Here is a 6,932-nt window from a genome sequence, read left to right as displayed (position 1 = left end):
AACATGCTCAAGAGGTAGCAAGAAGGATTTCTGGTGTCGTTGCCGAGGAGTCTATGCACAAGTCAAGACATACCAAGTACCCATCACAAACTCTTATCCCTCGCATTACATTATTTTCCATTCACCTCTCGTTTTCCTCTCCCCCACTTCACCCTTGCCATTTTATTCGCCCTCTCTTTCTGTTCATCTCTCTCTTCGCTTGCTTCTTGTTTGCCCTAATGTCCCTGCCTAAAAACGTTGATCCTTACCTTAAAAGTTTGGAAGAAATTGAAAACAATGTCAGAAGCTTTATGACTTTGCAATTTGAGCATAATAATTTCTTTAGAAACGAGCTTTAAGAACAAAAAAGCTTTATGCAGTACATGAATAAAGAGCTTGATGATACGTCTAAAGAATTTTATGGCTTGAAATCTCAGTTTGCTCATCTTGAAAAAATAATAGCCCAAATTTCGGATAAGTAGGCCACCTTAGTCAATAAGATGGCCGCTAAATCGGAAGATCTAGAAGGTAATAAGGATGAAGATCTAAAAGTGATTGATGTTTCTCCTATTAAATCTTTGTTTTGCAATATGGATCTTGATAATAATGGGACTGGAGATAAGTCAACTTTAGTTAAAAGGCGTCCCAATGATTCGGAGTTTTTAGATCTTGATGCAAAAATTGGTAAAAGTGGGATTGAAGAGGTCAAAACTTTACATAGCAATGAACCCACTATTTTGGATTTCAAGGAATTTAATTATGATAATTGTTCTTTAATAGATTGTATTTCCTTATTGTAATCCGTGCTAAATTCTCCGCATGCTTATAGTCAAAATAAGGCTTTTACCAAACATATCGTTGATGCTTTAGTGCAATTTTATGAAGAAAAGCTTTAATTGGAAGTTTCTATCCCTAGAAAAATTTATGATGAGTGGGAACCTACTATTAAAATTAAAATTAAAGATCATGAATGCTATGCTTTGTGTGATTTGGGTGCTAGTGTTTCCACGATTCCAAAAACTTTGTGTGATATGTTAGGTTTCCATGAATTTGATGATTGTTCTTTAAACTTGTACCTTGCGGATTCCACCATTAAGAAACCTATGGGAAGAATTAATGATATTCTTATTGTTGCAAATAGGAATTATGTGCCCGTAGATTTCATTGCTCTTGATATAGATTGCAATCCTTCATGTCCTTTTATTCTTGGTAGACCTTTCCTTAGAACGATTGGTGCAATTATTGATATGAAAGAAGGAAATATTAGATTCCAATTTCCGTTAAGGAAAGGCGTGGAACACTTTCCTAGAAATAAAATTAAATTACCTGATGAATCTATTATGAGAGCCACTTACGGATTTCATACCAAAGATGATAATACCTAGATCTATCCTTGCCTTTATGCCTAGCTAGGGGCGTTAAACGATAGCGCTTGTTGGGAGGCAACCCAATTTTATTTTTGTTTCTTGCTTTTTGGTTCTGTTTAGTAATAAATATTTGATCTAGCCTCTGGTTAGATGTGTTTTCATGTTTCAATTAGTGTTTGTGCCAAGTAGAACCTTTGGGAAGACTTGGGTGAAGTCTTTTTGATCTTGCTGTAAAAAACAGAAACTTTAGCGCTCACGAGATTAGCTACAACTTTTTACTGGAGAGTGATAGTTAGTTTATTCTTTCTGAAGATGATTAATAGACAAACTCCACACGTCCAGCAATTTATTTTATAATTTTTCGAGTTCTAGAAGTATACTTTTGATACAGATTACTACAGACTGTTCTATTTTGGACAGTTTCTGTTTTTCGTGTGTTGTTTGCTTATTTTGATGAATCTATGGCTAGTATCGGAGGTTATGAAACATAGAGAAGTTGGAATAAATTAGGTTTAACACCAATATAAACAAAGAATGAGTTCATTACAGTACCTTGAAGTGGTGGTTTGTTTTCTTTCGCTAACGGAGCTCATGAGATTTTCTGTTAAGTTTTGTGTTGTGAAGTTTTCAAGTTTTGGGTGAAGATTTGATGGATTATGGAACAAGGGGAGTGGCAAGAGCCTAAGCTTGGGGATGCCCAAGGCACCCCAAGGTAAAATCCAAGGACAACCAAAAGCCTAAGATTGGGGATGCTGATACGTCCATTTTGCATCATGCTTTTATATCAATATTTATTGCATTATGGGCTGTTACTTCACATTATGTCACAATACTTATGGCTATTCTCTCTTATTTTACAAGGTTTACATAAGGAGGGAGAATGCCGGCAGCTGGAATTCTGGGCTGGAAAAGGAGCAAATATTAGAGGCCTATTCTGCACAACTCCAAAAGTCCTAAAACTCCACGGAATATCTTATAATAAATAATGAAAAATCCTCGCCTAAGATGAAGACCAAGGGGCCCACACCCTATCCACGAGGGTGGGGGCGCCCCCTAGGGAGCGCCCCCTACCTCGTGATCCCCCTGGTGGCTCTTCGATGACCATCTTCTGCTATATGAAGTCTTTCGTTGAGAAAAAATCAAGAGGCAACTTTTCGGGACGGAACTCCGCCGCCACGAGACGGAACCAATCTAGGGCTCCGGTAGAGCTGTTCTGCCGGGGATACTTCCCTCCGGGAGGGGGAAATCATTGCCATCATCATCACCAACGCTCCTCTCATCGGGAGAGGGCAATCTCCATCAACATCTTCACCAGCACCATCTCATCTCAAAACCCTAGTTCATCTCTTGTATGCAATTCTTGTCTCCAAGTCCGGGATTGGTGCTAGTAGGTTGCTAGTAGTGTTGATTACTTGTTTTAGTTGATGCTAGTTGGTTTATTTGGTGAAAGATCATATGTTCAGATCCTATATGCATATTATTACCCCTCTGATTATGAACATGAATATGCTTTGTGAGTAGTTACGTTTGTTCCTAAGGACAAGGGAGAAGTCTTGCTATTAGTAGTCATGTGAATTTGGTATTCGTTCAATATTTTGATGAGATGTATGTTGTCTAGCCTCTAGTGGTGTTATGTGAACGTCGACTACATAACACTTCACCATTATTTGGTCCTAGAGGAAGGCATTGGGAAGTAATAAGTAGATGATGGGTTGCTAGAGTGAAAGAAGCTTAAACCCTAGTTTATGTGTTGCTTCGTAAGGGGCTGATTTGGATCCATATGTTTCATGCTATGGTTAGGTTTACCTTAATACTTTTGTTGTAGTTGCGGATGCTTGCAATAGAGGTTAATCATAAGTGAGATGCTTGTTCAAGTAAGAACAGCACCCAAGCACCGTTCCACCCACATATCAAATTATCAAAGTACCAAACGGAAATCATATGAACGTGATGAAAACTAGCTTGACGATATTCCCATGTGTCCTCGGGAGCGCTTTTCCTATTATAAGAGTTTGTCCAGGCTTGTCCTTTGCTACAAAACTATTGGGCCACATTGGTGCACTTTATTTACTTTTGTTACTTGTTGCTCGTTACAATTTATCCTATCACAAAACTATCTGTTACCACTTATTTCAGTACTTGGAGAGAATACCTTGCTGAAAACCTCTTGTCATTTCCTTTTGCTCCTCGTTGGGTTCGACAATCTTACTTATCGAAAGGACTACGATAGATCCCCTATACTTGTGGGTCATCAGATGCCCCGGAAGGCATCCCCTCTTTTGTCTTCGTCCATCGGTAACTTTACTTGGAGCTATATTTTTATTCACCACATGATATGCGTTTTGCTTGGAGCGTCTTGTATGATTTGAGTATTTTATTTTTAGTTCACCATAATCATCCTTGCTGTACACACCTTTTGGGAGAGACACACATTGATCGGAATTTATTAGAGTACTCTATGTGCTTCACTTATATCTTTTGAGCTAAATAATTTTGCTCTAGTGCTTCACTTATATCTTTTAGAGCATGGTGGTGGTTTTATTTTATAGAAACTATTGATCTCTCATGATTCACTTATATTATTTAGAGAGTCTTTTAGAACAGCATGGTAATTTGCTTTGGCTATAAAATTAGTCCTATTATGATAGGCATCCAAGATGGATATAATAAAAACTTTCATATAAGTGCATTGAATACTAAGAGAAGTTTGATACTTGATGATTGTTTTGAGATATGAAGATGGTGATATTAGGGTCATGCTAGTTGAGTAGTTGTGAATTTGAGAAATACTTTTTCTGAAGTTTGTGATTCCCGTAGCATGCACGTATGGTGAACCGTTATGTGATGAAGTCGGAGCATGATTTATTTATTGATTGTTTTCCTTATGAGTGGCGGTCGAGGACGAGCGATGGTCTTTTCCTACCAATCTATCCCCCCTAGGAGCATGCGCGTAGTACTTTGTTTCGATAACTAATAGATTTTTGCAATAAGTATGTGAGTTCTTTATGACTAATGTTGAGTCCATGGATTATACGCACTCTCACCCTTCCACCATTGCTAGCCTCTCTAATACCGCACACCTTTCGCCGGTATTATACACCCGCCATATACCTTCCTCAAAACAGCCACCATACCTACCTATTATGGCATTTCCATAGCCATTCCGAGATATATTGCCATGCAACTTACCACCGTTCCGTTTGTTATGACTCGCTCCATCATTGTCATATTGCTTTGCATGATCATCTAGTTGACGTCGTATTCGTGGCAAAGCCACCATTCTTAATTCTTTCATACATGTCACTCTTGATTCATCCCGGTACACCGCTAGAGGCATTCACATAGAGTCATATTTTGTTCTAAGTATTGAGTTGTAATTTTCGAGTTGTAAGTAAATAAAAGTGTGATGACCATCATTATTAGAGCATTGTCCCAAGTGAGGAAAGGATGATGGAGACTATAATTCCCCCACAAGTCGGGATGGGACTCCGGACGAAAAGAAAAAAGAAAGGAGAAAAAAAAGGCCATAAAAAAGAGAAGAAAAAAGCCCAAACAAAAAAGGGGGGAGAAATTTGAGAGAAAAATAGAGAAGGGACAATGTTACTATCCTTTTTACCACACTTGTGCTTCAAAGTAGCACCATGATCTTCATGATAGAGAGTCTCATATGTTGTCACTTTCATATACTAGTGGGAATTTTACATTATAGAACTTGGCTTGTATATTCCAATGATGGGCTCCCTCAAAATGCCCTAGGTCTTCGTGAGCAAGCAAGTTGGATGCACACCCACTTAGTTTCTTTTGATGAGCTTTCATACACTTATAGCTCTAGTGCATCCATTGCATGGCAATCCCTACTCACTCACATTGATATCTATTGATGGGCATTTCCATAGCCCATTGATACGCCTAGTTGATGTGAGACTATCTTCTCCTTTTTGTCGTCTCCATAACCACCATTCTATTCCACATATAGTTCTATGTCCATGGCTCACGCTCATGTATTGCGTGAAGATTGAAAAAGTTTGAGAACACCAAAAGTATGAAACAATTGCTTGGCTTGTCATCGAGGTTGTGCATGGTTAAATAATTTGTGTGATGAAGATAGAGCATAGCCAGACTATATGATTTTGTAGGGATAACTTTCTTTGGCCATGTTATTTTGAGAAGACATGATTGCTTTGTTAGTATGCTTGAAGTATTATTATTTTCATGTCAGTATTAAACTTTTGTCTTGAATCTTTCGGATCTGAACATTCATGCCACAATAAAGGAAATTACATTGATAAGGGGCTGACACTACTGGGAAAAGGCATGGTAGTGGCGCACCAGTTTTGCCTTCTAATGGCGCACTACTGGTGCGCCACTAGCATCACGCCATTAGAATTAAGTTCTAATGGCACACCACTGGTGCGCCATTAGTATCTGGTGTTCTAATGGCGCACCACGTAGTGCGCCATTAGAATAGCCTGCAGTGCACCATTAGAATGCCTCCCAGGGAATTTTTTTTTCATTTCTGATATTTTCACAGGTTATAAAATATTAGAGATAACATACAACACAGATCTGCTTAGCTTACATACATGGGGCCATATGTAACGATGTTACCTGCGTCCACCAGATCATATCCAACACACAAGTTTCATCATATATACATACATAGCCAACACATAGTTCCATCGTTACATATTACAAAAGTTTCACATTGTTCATCCAACACCGTTATCCATCAATTCACAAAAGTTTCACAAAGAAGTACTCCATCCATGCAAAATAAAAACACAAATGGAAAAGAAGCACTCCATCTATGCAAGCTTCCGTGAATTAAATCAAATCTGCAAAATGAAAAAAAAGAAGTTAGAAGAAGAAGAAGAAGAAGAAGAAGAAGAAGAAGAGAAGAAGAAGAAGAAGAAGACTAGAAGAAGAATAAGAAGAAGAATAAGTAGAATAAGAAGAAGACTATAAGCTTATTATGTAAACTTGATCATTTTGTGCTAACATAAGTAATTTTGGAGCTAACCTATAGGAAACTAAGCATATAAGCTCTAAGTTAGCATATTAGAGCCAACTTAGGTAAAATGAAGCTAACCTATGTCATTTTGGATAAGAAGAAGAATGAGAAGAAGACTATAAGCTTATTATGTAAACTTGATCATTTTGTGCTAACATAAGTTATTTTGGAGCTAACCTATAGGAAACTAAGCATATAAGCTCGAAGTTAGCATATTAGAGCCAACTTAGGTAAAATGAAGCTAACCTATGTCATTTTGGATTAGAAGAAGAACAAGAAGAAGACTATAAGCTTATTACGTAAACTTGATCGTTTTGTGCTAACATAAGTTATTTTGGAGCTAACCTATAGGAAACTAAGGATATTAGAGATAACATAGGTAACTAAGTATATATATGTCATTTTGGAGATCTGACATACCTGACATAGTTCAGTTCTCATTGTTCTTCTCCTTCTCCTTCCTCAGCCTGATGCGCCAAGAGTGGCGAGGCGGTGGAGGCAGCTGTGGGATGTAGTCTTCTACCACACAATTGGCGTGGTCATGTCGCCCAGCTGTGGGATCGCCGGTGCCACCA

This window comes from Triticum urartu, chromosome 5, assembly GCF_003073215.2.
Source record: "Triticum urartu cultivar G1812 chromosome 5, Tu2.1, whole genome shotgun sequence".
Taxonomy (NCBI): Eukaryota; Viridiplantae; Streptophyta; class Magnoliopsida; order Poales; family Poaceae; genus Triticum; species Triticum urartu.
Note: the sequence above shows the minus strand (reverse complement) of the source record.